Source organism: Neophocaena asiaeorientalis, unplaced genomic scaffold (genome assembly GCF_003031525.2).
Source record: "Neophocaena asiaeorientalis asiaeorientalis breed wild unplaced genomic scaffold, Neophocaena_asiaeorientalis_V1.1 scaffold645, whole genome shotgun sequence".
Classification (NCBI taxonomy): domain Eukaryota; kingdom Metazoa; phylum Chordata; class Mammalia; order Artiodactyla; family Phocoenidae; genus Neophocaena; species Neophocaena asiaeorientalis.
In genome coordinates, this window is record NW_020175023.1 from 244,683 (window position 1) to 258,888 (window position 14,206).

The 14,206-nt window shown below is 43.9% G+C and overlaps 1 protein-coding gene across 3 annotated transcripts in view; it reads right to left on the minus strand.

Moving 5' to 3' along the window:
• Positions 1 to 2,207, minus strand: part of EIF2B3 (eukaryotic translation initiation factor 2B subunit gamma) — a 155,142-nt gene extending 152,935 nt beyond the window's left edge. Inside the window, exon 1 of one of the 3 annotated variants that reach the window (XM_024762934.1) lies at positions 2,123 to 2,174. The gene's annotated coding sequence lies outside the window, so the exon portion shown is untranslated. Of the gene's footprint in view, positions 1 to 2,024; positions 2,046 to 2,122 lie in introns of those variants that run through there. The other 2 variants (XM_024762932.1, XM_024762933.1) reach the window with 2 other exon arrangements.
• Between the last annotated feature and the right edge of the window lie 11,999 nt (positions 2,208 to 14,206).

The following is a 14,206-nucleotide window of genomic DNA, read 5'->3' on the forward strand; positions in this document are numbered from 1 at the left end:
ACAAATACATATAGAATCTTAAAAAAAAGGTTCTGGGCTTCCCTGGTGGCACAGTGGTTGGGGGTCTGCCTGCCGATGCAGGGGGCGCAGGTTCGTGCCCTGGTAGATCAGCTCCATGCTTTGTGACCACCTAGAGGGGTGGGATAGGGAGGGTGGGAGGGAGATGTAAGAGGGAGGAATATGGGGATATATATATATATGTATAGCTGATTCACTTTGTTTTACAGCAGAAACTAACACACCATTGTAAAGCAATTATACTCCAATAAAGACGTTAAAAAAATCACAAATCCTTATTGATTTAAAAGTACTCTTTGACTTACAACCAATGATGTAACCTTTCAAAAACAAGTGTTAAATTCAACGTTTAGAAAAAAAAATTATTTAACACCAAACTGGCAAATAATGTTGCACCTTTACCATAATTGTGATCAGTGCTGTGCTCCTCACATCAGTATCTAACCTACAACACTCACACCCTGTACACCCAAGCACAAAGTGAAGGCTCTTGCCCAACATCCACAACTTAAAGATGTGGTAATTTCAATTCCAGCAGGCACTGCCTCAGATTGGAATTTAACTTCAATCTGGCACTGTATAACTCCCATAACATCTGATGTTATGTTGAAAAGAACTCTGGACCCTTAAGGGTCAAAAGACCTGAGTCTGAGTTCTGGTTCTGCCACTTACAGGTGAGGTAAGAAGGGGCCTGACATTTAAAACTCTCAGCGTCCTCAGTTCCTAGAAGGGAGACTGGTGGTTAAGTCACAGGCCCTCAAGCTAGACTGCCTGGGTCTGAATTCTAGTTCTACCATGAATTAGCTGTGTGATCCAGGGCAAGCTACATAACTTCTCCACCTCAGTCTTCTTAATTTTCTAAGATGAGAATAATTAGTTTCTACTTCACACAGATTTATAAATATTAAATGAGTTAATCTATGTAAAGCACACATAATAACGTCAATCCCATGACAAACATTATGTGTTTGATATTCGACAGGTCATGGAAGCCTTCTGTGCCAGCAGAACCATAATTCTGGTCCCTGTATTGCTATTCTTGCTTCCTAGGTTGCCTTTCTCCTGTGCCTAGTATTTAATTACCTATTAGACTTTTAAGACTTAGTTCAAGAACCACCTTGCCTAAAAAGCCATTCCTATCTGTTCCCACCCTCCTGGAGAAGTAAATCTTTCCTCCGTAAGTGCTTCTACTCTATGTACAGATCATCTCTACCTTTACAGGCTGTATTGCGCATTTATTTAAATGTCTATTTTCTATGAGTTCCTTGACTGTCACTGCTGTATCCCCAGTACTTGACACAACTCCCGTCAGATGCTAGGCACTCCATCAGTGCTCTGTGGAATGAGCATCCGTGAACCTCACAACCCCGTGGTAAGACTCAAGCTCAAACATTAGAACCCAGATCACTAGGTTCACAGAGGTTCTGCTCTCAGTGAGGCTCTGGGTGATAACCATGAACATAACCACCCATGATACCAGGCAGCCTGTCAAATGTCTCAGTGTCACTACCACGACTCTGGGTGATGGGAATCAAGGCAAAGACGCGTTAGCCACTCAAGTTTTAAAGGGGGTGTTATGGCATCCCAGACCTGCCTCCGTCATAGCACTCACTGCCTTCTCCCTTTGTAAACTGGTAAGATAAAACACCGTATCATAACTGATCTCTCAGCCAGACCTTACTGTATTTCACTGTCTTGCACCTAAACAACCAAAAACAGAATAAATGAACGAAGGACTTCAGTGTAAAGGACTAGGCACTGTGCTCAGGGCGTCTGCTCCTGGGTCTGGTGCTCACTCGCTGAGACTTCTAGCAGATCCTCCCCTCCCTGAAACTCAGTTTCCCCATCTGTTGCACGAGGTGGCTGGCTCGGATTCTCCCCAAGCTTCCTTCTAGTTTGGGCACTTGGCTCTGCGGCCGGGTCGGGCAGGCACTCGAGCTGGCGACTCAGACTCTGCACCCCCGCCAGCCGCTCAGGCCCTCCTTAACCAGGCTCGAGGAGCCCACCTCTCTCCGGTGCAGCGAGGCCCGGCGGCCTCCACCGCGCGGCTCACCCCGCCAGCCAGCTCGTGCGCAGCCTGGCAGCGCACCAGCCGCAGCTTTACCTCAGGTCCCCGCGCGCCACAACCGCTCGCTCGGGTGGCTCGCCACGCCGCCGCCGACTGACAGCCCAAAAGCGCAGGCGCGCGATGGCCGGGCAGATCGATTGGACGAGCTGAGCAGGTCCGCGGAGAAGGAACGAGCACCGAGTGATAGATGCCGGCCAAGAAGGGCACGGCGGGGAGGAGGGGAGGAGGCGGGGCCGCCTGAGCCTTTTCGTTCGTTCACACATCACCAAGGCCCATTGAGCGTCCCTCACAGGGCAGGGGAACTAGTTATAGCCTCTTCCTTCAGGCAGTTCTCCTTCTAGGACCTGGACTCAACTGCCACTCTGCGAAAAGAGAGCTCTTTGGGAGCTGCGGTTTGCGGCTAGCCAGTGGAGAACTCACCAAGGATTGCCAAGGTTTTCTATGTCCAGTGAGGTCTAATATGGCGACTCAACGTTGGCTTTCTGAACCAGACTATTATGGTATGAAAAACATCCACTTGTAGCCATCAAAACAGTTGGTCGGGGGTGTGGGATTAGGGAAGATCTCATTGAGATGGTGACACTGAACAGTGGCTTGGAGAGAATGAGTCAAATGTATATCTTGGGTAAGAGCCTTCCCAGAAGACTAGCCAGCAAGTGTAAAGGCCCTGAAGAGAGATGGCAAGTTCAAAGAACAGCAAGGAGACCAATATGGCTAAAGCAAAGTAAGCCAGGGTGAGAGTGGGTGATGGCAGAGGAGGCTAGAGAGGCAATGGGGGAGAGGGTGAAGAATTCAGATCCTGTGGGTCTTGTAGGCCGTTGTGAGGACCTTGAATTATGCAGAGGAGCAGCGATATAACAGTTTTTAAAAGGATCACTTTGGTTGCTGTGTTGAGAACAGACTCCCTGGAAGCAGGGGCAACTGCATGAAAGAACCCAAACACCTGAGTCTAGACTCCAACAGTTGTAAGAGATAATAATAAAATTTTTTTTTTGTTTTAAGCAGTAAATTTTGACACAGATTGTTAAGCTACATTATCTGATTTTTTTTTCTTTTCTTTTTTTTTTGCTTTGCTGCGTGGCTTGCGGGGATCTTACCAGGGATTGAGGCCAGGCCAGGGCAGTGAAAGCACTGAGTCCTAACCACAGGACCACCAGGGAATTCCCTAAACTACATTGGATAGCAGGAACAATGGTCATTCTCTCACACACACATTCCTGCAATTTCCTAATCTTTTGGAAGCTTCCTCTTTTTCTATCCATCTCTTAAATCTTGAGTTGCCTTAGCTCCCTGCCAGTTAGGAGGCAGAGTCTAATTTCTGCAATAAAAATAAACGAGTTTGACTTCATTCAACAATATTTTTTGCGTGCCTAATATGTGCCAACCATTATCTTAGATGCTAGATGCTGGGGATACAGCAATCAATGAGAAAGATAGGACTTGTAATTTTCCCCAGACTTTCAGCCAGAAGATAGGAGCTCAGCTTAGAACTTACTAAGAAAAAGTCCTGAGCCACATCCATAAAACCAGCATATCCCTGCCCTGCCTCTCCTTCACTTTAGAATGCTGGTGATGAGTTATTGGAAAATTATTTGTTTTAACTCAAAACACTGAGTTGGTAAAAGGGAGCCGAGCCGTGAAGTGATTGATTTGGCCACAAGAGACCTGCAACTTGACTACCCTTTCCTTCTGCAGCAAGATTCTCTCTTTCCTTGGTATTAGCCCAAGCAAGCAGAAGCCTTGGGAATTATAGCATGGTTTTGAGGTAAGAACTAGTTACGAAGGAAGAACAGCACTCAACTTCATATCTGTCATCCATTTTTTTTTTTTTTTTTTTTTTTTTTTTTTTTTTGCGGTACGCGGGCCTCTCACTGTTGTGGCCTCTCCCGTTGCGGAACACAGGCTCTGGACGCACAGGCTCAGTGGCCATGGCTCACAGGCCCAGCCGCTCCGCGGCATGTGGGATCCTCCCGGACCAGAGCACGAACCCGCATCCCCTGAATCGAAAGGCGGACTCCCAACCACCGTGCCACCAGCGAAGACCCTGTCATCCATTTTGTTAAATTTAATTTATTTTTTATACAGCAGGTTCTTATTAGTTATCTTTTTTATGCATGTTAGTGTATACATGTCAATCCCAATCTCCCAATTCATCTCACCACCGCCCACACACACTTTCCCCCCTTGGTGTCCATATGTTTGTTCTCTACATCTGTGTCTCTATTTCTTCCTTACAAACCAGTTCATCTGTACCATTTTTCTAGATTCCACATATATGCATTAATATACGATATTTGTTTTTCTCTTTCTGACTTACTTCACTCTGTATGACAGCGTCTAGGTCCATCCATGTCTCTACAAATGACCCAGTTTCGTTCCTTTTTATGGCTGAATAATACTCCATTGTATATATGTACCACATCTTCTTTATCCATTCATCTGTCAATGGACACTTAGGTTGCTTCCATGACTTGTCTATTGTAAATAGTGCTTCAATGAACAGTGGGGTGCGTGTGTCTTTTTGAATTACGGTTTTCTCTGGGTGTATGCCCAGTAGTGGGATTGTGGGGTCATGTGGTAATGCTATTTTTAGCTTTTTAAGGAACCTCCATGCTGTTCTCCATAAGGACTCTCAACTACTGCGCCACCAGGGAAGCCCCTATCACCCATTTTAAATGCTCATGTTTAAACTAGCAAATGTTTTTCAGGGAGCTAGAGGACTTTCTCCTCTAGTTGAGGAAAGTAGTTGAGGGATTACTTCAGTTTAAACTCACTTTAAATTATTCCCTTAGAGCAGCAGTTCTCAAACGTTTTGGTCCCTGGACCCTTTACACTCTTAAAAATTATTGGGTGTAAAGCAACTATACTCCAATAAAAATTAGTTGAAAAAAAATATTGGGGGCTTCCCTGGTGGCACAGTGGTTAAGAATCGCCTGCCAATGCAGGGGACACAGGTTTGAACCCTGGTCCAGGAAGATCCCACATGCCATGGAGCAACTAAGCCCATGCACCACAACTACCGAGCCTGTGCTCTAGAGCCCGTGAGCCACAACTACTGAGCCCTCATGCTGCAACTACTGAAGCCCACGCGCCTAGAGCCCGTGCTCTACAACAAGAGAAGCCACCGCAATAAGAAGCCCATGCACCACAAGGAAGAGGAGCCCCTGCTCGCCACAACTAGAGAAAGCCCGCGCTCAGCAACGAAGACCCAATGCAGCCAAAAATAAATAAATAAAATAAATTTCTGGAAAAAAAAAATGATTGGGAACCCCAAAGAACGTTTGTTTGTATAGATTATATCTGTTGATATCTATCATATTAAAAATTCAAACTGAGAAATTTTAAAAACAGTAATTCATAAAAAATTGAAACAATTAAACCTATTACATGGTAACAGTAACATTTTAATGAAAACATAACTATGTTTCCAAAGCAAAAAAATTAGTGAGAAGAATGCAATGGTTTCATTCATCTTTTTGCATGTCTCATTAATGTCTGGCTTAATAGAGAACAGCTGAATTTTCTCATCAGTTGTTTTGGGTGATGAAAACCCGACCTCACACAGATACATCGTTGGAAAAGGGAAAGATATTTTAATAGCCTTTGTCAGATAATGTGGGTATTCTTTGATACTACACACCAAACTCAATAAGTGGTAGTTTGTTAAAGATTAGTTGCCATGTAGAATCATTTATATCAATGACCATTTTGTACTCTGTTATAATATTTGCATTTTGAATGGGCATTTTACCCATGCATGATTTTGCAACCTGATGCATTGATCATTTGTAAAATACTGGTTCACTAGGTTATGTAGATCTTCCCAATATTGACTCATTATACAATATTTTTAAAGTCACATTTGTTAATATCACCACCAATCTCATTAGAAAAGTCCTTAAGAATGTTGGCAAGCTTGTGATGACAAATACAAATTTCCCAGACTTCTGATTTTCTCTTGAAAGCTCAAATATTATCATTGTTAGTGGTTTTCTTTGAAGTGACTGGCTTACTGCACTCTTTTTTTTTTTTTTTTTTTTTTGCAGTACGCTGGCTTCTCACTGTTGTGGCCTCTCCCGTTGCAGAGCACGGGATCCGGAGGCGCAGGCTCAGCGGCCATGGCTCACGGGCCCAGCAGCTCCGCGGCATGTGGGATCTTCCAGGACCGGGGCACGAACCCGTGTCCCCTGCGTCGGCAGGCGGACTCTCAACCACTGCGCCACCAGGGAAGCCCGCTTCACTCATTTTTGTTAATTTTTTGTCCACAGTTTGTCAGTTGTTCTTTCAAGTAAATGTAGTGTTTTGTGAAAAAAGCAGTAGTTCAAAAATCAAACAATGGCCCAAGTGCTTTTCTGGAGACAACTATCATACTTCTTTCATATATGCACAGAAGTTTAACATGTGTACTTCCTGTTTCATCACATGGAATATTAAAAAGATGTGTACTCAAGGACAAAGATTTAATAAAATTATTTTATTGCCTCATCAAAGACATTAAGTGAAACTTACTTTATTTTTTTATTTTAATTTTTATTGCAAGTGTGTGGCAGTGAAGAATACAGTGACTATTAATACAGTTTAGTATCTCTGATTTGATTGATGCTAAAGCACCAGCAGTTTTATCCACCATTGCTTTTGTACCATCAGTGCAGATATCAGTGCAGGGAAAGAGGCAGATAGTGTCTTAGTATTATTATAAAAATAGCCTTGGGGCTTCCCTGGTGGCGCAGTGGTGGAGAGTCCGCCTGCCAATGCAGGGGACACGGGTTCGTGCCCTGGTCCGGGAAGATCCCACATGCCGTGGAGCGGCTAGGTCCGTGAGCCATGGCCGCTGAGCCTGTGCGTCCGGAGCCTGTGCTCCTCAACGGGAGAGGCCACAACAGTGAGAGGCCTGCGTACCGCAAAAAAAAAAAATAATAATAAATAAAAATAGCCTTGACCTGATAGATCCCCTGAAAGGGTGTTGGGGACTCGCTGAGGTCCACGGAGCTTACTTTAAGAACTGCTGCCTCATGGACTTTTTGCTGGCTCCCACTGCTTCTAGTCCTTACATTATGACACTCACCACAAAGGATTGTCATCTCCTTTTTCACGTCTTCTGTATCACACTGGGAGCCCCCTAAGGACAAAGGCTGTATCTTATTTACTTCTCTCTCCACAGATCCTAGCACAGCATCTGGGACATGCTAAGTAATAATATTAAACAAATTAGAAATTTCTCAGAAATTTCCCCTTGTCCTCTGATTTGGTGGTAGGAAAGCTGGGCTGAGGGCCTGGGTCGCTGATAACATCTCTTCTTCGGAACACTTCTTTTCACTAAGTCAATCTACACTATTAGCCCTCATGCCTAGCCTCATTCTTATTATTTACTTTTAATTATTAATTACATAGGAAGTATTTAATAAATGCTTATTGAATACAGGCTATTCCCTATAATGTTTGTTTCCTGTTCACATTTCTTCCCTAAGGGACATTTATGTGTATGTGTTTGTATGTGGTGGGGAAACAGTTTAAGAAGGTCAAGCTCTAAAGTTCTTCTTAAACTATGGGAGACAAAAGAAACCTTTCATAAGTTGGGCCTTGGCTCAGAAATACTCTTCCCACGGTCTGCAAGAGATCTCTCTTTGGGAATTTACTGGCCACATCACAATATTCATCTACTCCGTCTGGCTGAGGACTTGTCAGTGGGGCAGGGGATTATTATTCTTAGAGTGCTGAGTGAAAGATAAAAGTGAAAAGAGAAACTCTACTTTGGCAACCAATTGCAGGTCCCAAAATATTTGTGTTTTATTTTTGTACATAAGCCCAGCAGTTTCCTAATAGATTCATGACAAGTTAGAGACCAAATGATGCTCCAGTGTTTACATAAAGAGCTTGGAAAGAACCTTCATTAACTAGGAATTCAATATTTCCTTTCAAGCACACAGAATTTTCATTGTTGATGGTTTTTTGTTTTTTTTTTTTTTTTTTTTTTTTTTTTTTCAGTACGCGGGCCTCTCACTGTTGTGGCCTCTCCCGTTGCGGAGCACAGGCTCCGGACGCGCAGGGTCAGCGGCCATGGCTCACGGGCCTAGCCGCTCCGCGGCATGTGGGATCTTCCCGAACCGGGGCATGAACCCGTGTGCCCTGCATCGGCAGGCAGACTCTCAACCACTGTGCCACCAGGGAAGCCCTGTTGATGGTTTTGAAGGTCAGAATCTGGACATTTATGCTCTAAACTGATGGGCCAACTTTAAAAATAAGTGATTTTAATCAATTTTTAAATTTTCTTCCTTTATTGAAAAACTTTTCAGATGGCTGATTTTCCTTGGTTTTAAATTGGAAAGTATGGTTTATTGGCCACAGTTCATTTATTTATTGAACAACTATTTATTGAGTGACTACTATGTGCCAAGAATAGTTTTAGGCTCTTAGAATATATTAGTGAACAAAAAAGGATCCAGCCTTCATTGCAGCAGGGAGAGGCAGCATAAATTATTAAGGAAGTTTAAATAATAAATGAGTAAACTGTACCATATACTAAAATGTGATAAGTACTTCAGGAATATGAAGAAGTTAGGCAGGGAGGAGGGACAGGGAGAGGGAGAACACCATATTGACAGCATAAAGTCTTAGAATTTTATAGAGGTTATTGAAATTTGTGATCTATGTCTCATTTAAATCTTTCCACAGCTTAAAAAATATATTTTTTAATTTATTTATTTGGTTGTGCCAGGTCTTTGTTGCGGCTTGAGGGCTCCTTAGTTGTGGCTTGAGACCTCCTTAGTTGCAGCTCACCAGCTTAGTTGTGGCATGCAAACTCTTAGTTGCGACATTCATGTGGGATCTAGTTCCCCGACCAGGGATAAAACCCAGGCCCCCTGCATTGGGAGCACAGAGTCTTAACCACTGCGCCATCAGGGAAATCCTTTTCCACAACTTTCTATCTAATAAATTCAGAAATAGATACAAAAGGAACAAGTGACATCAGTAAAAATGGTGAAGTTCCTCCAAAAATTCTCTCCTCCATAAAAGCAAATTGTCAGAATCAACTTGGATCATGTTGGATGTGCATCCATGAATGAACAATCATGTCACTTTTTAAAGTCTGTTGGTAATTAGTCACTGCACATCTCTTATTCAGTTCATTCATAGACAGCAAAGAATATAGTTGTGTTGCTTCCTTGTCTTCCAGTGATAAACCCATGTGACATTAAAAAGAAAAAAGGAGGGCTTCCCCCGTGGTGCAGTGGTTGAGAGTCCGCCTGCCGATGCAGGGGACGCGGGTTCGTGCCCCCATCCGGGAAGATCCCACATGCTGTGGAGCAGCTGGGCCCGTGAGCCATGGCCGCTGAGCCTGCGCGTCCGGAGCCTGTGCTCCGCAACGGGAGAGGCCACAACAGTGAGAGGCCCGCGTACCGCAAAAAAAAAAAAAAAAAAAAAGAAAAAAGGAGAATTGAGAACTGGCCAACAAAATGAAAGTGCAGCAAGTAAATGAGAAGTGATAATGCTGGAAGTGAAATTCAAATTGAGCATAAATGGAGTTGTATCATGGGGAAGTTAACACTTCTGTCTTGAAAGAGTATAGATATGCAGCCAGAAGGACTTAGTGAGGGCAAGCTTATCCACATAAATGAGGAAAGTGGCTGTGACAAAAAGGATGAAGTTGTCCCAGAGGAAGTGATGTCAGCAACAACTTCACATGAAAAGAATTCTCAGAGAGATTTCATGAGATTGAAAGTACAAAGAATAAAATGTTGGAAGGTGATCCAAACTTAGAGAGGTGTATGACCATTCACCAAGACTTAGAGTAGATGCTTGTTCCATATTACAAGAAAAAAGAGGCAAGCACTATTCAAACTACTCTTGATAAGCGTTTTACAAAGAAAGAAATTTAATTCTTAAATCTTCTAAATGCTTTAGATTTCAATGTACTAAATAACTATTAGTTTTACTAGTTTTTCGTTTCCTTGTACATTTATAATTGTAGGAGAGTTTTTAAGTTTTAACAAAACATTTGTCATGGAAGAGTGGTAATTTCCCACATTGATTATTATTTTTTTTTAAGTTATTTATTTATTTGGTTTTTTGTTTATTTATTTATTTACTTTTGGCTGCATTGGGTCTTCGTTGCTGTGGGCGGGCTTTCTCTAGTTGCGGTGAGCGGGGGCTACTCTTTGCTGCAGTGCGCAGGCTTCTCATTGAGGTGGCTTCTCTTGTGGAGCACGGGCTCTAGGTGCGCAGGCTTCAGTAGTTGCAGCATGTGAGCTCGGTAGTTGTGGCTCACAGGCTCTAGAGCGCAAGCTCAGCAGTCGCAGCGCACGGGCTTTGTTGCTCCGCGGCATGTGGGATCTTCCTGACCAGGGATCAAACCTGTGTCCCTGCATTGACAGGTGGATTCTTAATCACTGCGCCATCAGGGAAGCCCCTCCCCCCACTTGATTATTAAGATCTCTTTGCATGGTTTCAAAGTGCAGGATCATTTCTACAGCCTGGCATTACTGTGCAAAACGAAGACTTCTTATATATTAAAATTTAGCATACAATGATGATAAGCACGTGAAAACGCAGCATTTCAAAGCAATGGTAAAGGATAGGTACTTCACAAAAGGAAGCTGAGGGACTTCCCTGGTGGTCCAATGGGTAAGACTCTGCGCTCCCAATGCAGGGGGCCTGGGTTTGATCCCTGGTCAGGGAACTAGATCCTGCATGCCACAACTAAGAGTTTGCATGCCACAGTGAGAAGTGTGCGTGCCACAACGAAGATCCTGCGTGCCACAACTAAGACCCGGTGCAGCCTAAATAAATAAATATTTTTTAAAAATTACTGTTAAAAAAAAAAAAAGGAAGCTGAGGAAACTGGCAAAGGATTTGGAAAACCTGTGGCTGTTGTCTACTGTCCATGGTCAACATGTGGTTAAGCCAGGATATGAATATAGGCAAGCTAACTCTAGAGAATGTGCTCCTAACTAGTATACTATATTGCCTTCCTGTGGTGTGTATCCAATATATGGTTTCTTCCATAAAGAAAAAAGAATTTTAATTCATAAAAATTTAAAATTTTGTATATTAGGAAAGAACATATATGAAATTAAATGGCAAAGTACAGACTGGAAAAACATATTTATAACACCTGACATAAGAAGGGGGTTAATATACAGGACATAGTGCCTTAGTTAACATGTCAGCGGGCTTTGGAGCTGGCAGACAACAATCCAAATTGTAGCTTCATCACTTACTACTTACGTGACCATGGGCAAGTTACTAATTAATCTTTGCTCTAGGTTTCTCATCTGGAAATGGGCATAATAATAGTACTTACTTCATAGAGTTGCTGGGAAGATAAAACAAGATAACATATATATAGCATCTAGCACAGTGCTTTGCTGTGCTTACATTAGTACTATGCAAAGATGATTATAAATCAATAAGAAAAGAATAATGAAAACAATAGAAAAATGGACAAAAATACATAAAGAGCAGTTCATGAAGAAGAAAAACAATTGTTCAATATAGTAAATAACCAAAGCAATGCAAATTAAAATAAAAATCATATAATTTTTCTGCACATTAAACTAAACGCCCAAGGTTGGTAAGAGTTTAGGAAATAGATAATAAAGGGAGTGAAAACTGTTACATCCTTCCTAGAGGGCAATTTGGCAGATTGATGAAGTTATTTTAGGAACTTAGTCTAAGAAAATAAATAGGTAGGCAAGGATATATGCATGAGGTTTTTTTTTTAGTTCATTTATTTATTTATGGCTGCGTTGGGTCTTCATTGCTATGCACGGCCTTTCTCTAGTTGTGGTGTGTGGGCTTCTCATTGAGGTGGCTTCTCTTGTTGCGGAGCATGGGCTCTAGGCGCATGGGCTTCAGTAGTTGTGGCTTGTGGGCTCAGTAGTTGTGGTTCGCGGGCTCTAGAACACAGGCTCAGTAGTTGTGGCGCATGGGCTTAGTTGCTCCGTGGCATGTGGGATCTTCCTGGACCAGGGCTCAAACCCATGTCCCTTGCATTGGCAGGTGGATTCTTAACCACTGCTCCACCAGGGAAGTACCTGCATGAGGATGTTTATTATAACATTTGTAATTTTCAATATGAAAATTTGTAAACAACCTTAATGTCCATCTGTAGAGGGTTTTAAATGAATAAAAGTTATGAAATTCCTTACAATGTAATACAATGCAGCCAATAAAAATAATGGTTAAAATGAGTATCCACCTTGTTCCAGGGACCATTATTTCCTGCTTGGATTCCTCCTTGCCTCCAGTTTCTCTCCCTGTCAACTCATTCTTTACGCAGCTGCCAAAGGCAAATCTAATCATGTCACTCCCTTGCTTAACCCTCTCATGGCTGCTCAATGCAAAACCCTCAAAGAGCCTCCAAGGCTGGAGTCTTAATTTCTTTCTTCCCTTCACACTCCAGTTAACATGCTTCTCAGCTGGCCTTTGTACCGTTATTCTCCCTAAGGATTTAGCATTTCTCTGAGCCACTTTGGTTAGAATCATCCTGTTCTGTCTTTTAATGAAACCTTTCATTTCTCCTTTGGACCGCTTACGTAAATGTTATTAAATGTTGTTTATGCCATTATCTGTTTAATATGTCTTTTCCATTAAAGGTTAAATCCCAAGAGGGCCAAAATTATCTGTTTAGCCACCGTTTTATCCATTGCACCTAGTGTGGTGCCTGACATAGCTGTTCCATGCAGTCACTGAATGAATGAATGAATGAATGAACGAATGAAGAGCAAGCTACAAAATAAAAGAGGGACCAAAGACTCGTGTGGCCGGTACCAGACAGAAACGGACTACCTCCTGCAGGCGCGTGCTGGCCACGCCCTTCCCTGAAGAGGTGAGAAGGGGGAAGGCGCGCCCACCGGGCGGGACAAGTCAGCGGGAGCTTGGCGGGATAGCCGAGCTGCGGGGGAGTCGCGGCCTCTGGGGCTCTTGCGCCTCCAGCTCCCTGGGCGGAAAGGGGCTGCCGGAGGAGGGGGCACGTCTCCTGTGGACCACCCAAGGCGCAGGGGTCGGGGAGCCGTAAGGCGAGTCCTGACGGCGAGGCTCATCTGGAGAGTCAGACTCCGAATTACGGGGAGGCAGTCTTCGGGGTGCGCACAGCCCCAGGGGAGGCGCTCAAAGCCAAGGCCGAGTTTTCCACCAGGGCAGTGTCAGGGCGCGCCCTAGAGGACGGCGTGGAGAAGCGATGGGAGAGCGCGACTTCTCGGGGGTACTCTACACGCACGGATGCTCTTCTAGACTGCACCTTAGCTGTGTGGTACCTGGAGGCGGGGTGGGGGGGTGGGTGGCAGTGCCGCTGCCTCCTCTTATGTCACATCCTGATTCGGGTGTCTCCCAGCCATTGCAAGGCTCTGTCCTCTAGGAGGTCAGATTCTTCTGCCCACCTGGTTACTGAAGGTGGTGGACTCCCATCCTCTGAATCGCCACACCCATCCCGGAATATGCCAGTCCAGCTTTCTTTCCCCCTTCTGGGCAGAGGACGCCTCATTTCCCTGCTTAGCTCCAGATTTCATCTCTGCCATTGAGAAGCCCCACCACTGCCACGTTGACACACATCTCCTTTGCTCCCAGCAGGACCCTGAAGTCCTGGAACGGTCTTCGTTAACATCCCTCGGGAGCCCAATAAACGCACTCTGAAGGAATGAATTCATCCATTTATTCAACTTTCCCATGTACGAGAGCTTCTTTGATGGAGTGTCACGGAGGCCCTTAAGGGAGGGAGGGCTGGGGCAGGGACATGCATAAAGCCTAGGTGGAGGTTTAAAGTTTAGGCTTTATTTTAGAGTTGAGTAAAGAGGAGCTATTGAAGATTTCAGAGGACATAACTGGCCTTAGCCTGTGCAAAGTCTTGGGGATAAGACAGCAGACAGGGAGTCAGGCTGGAGGTGATGCAGAAGTGATGAATGCGGGGTGGCAGTGGTAGTATAGATTTAATGTTGGATACATGTATGTTTAATGTTGGATACATGTATGTTTAATGTTGAATACATGAATGTTGGATACATGTATGTTCTGAGCCAGGGATGGTGGTGGCACTTTGTCAGTTGAGACTTAATTGGAGAAAGAAAGTCAGAACTCACACCTTGGGGTTGGAGGGAGAGGAGGAAAAGACCAATATGTGAGGGA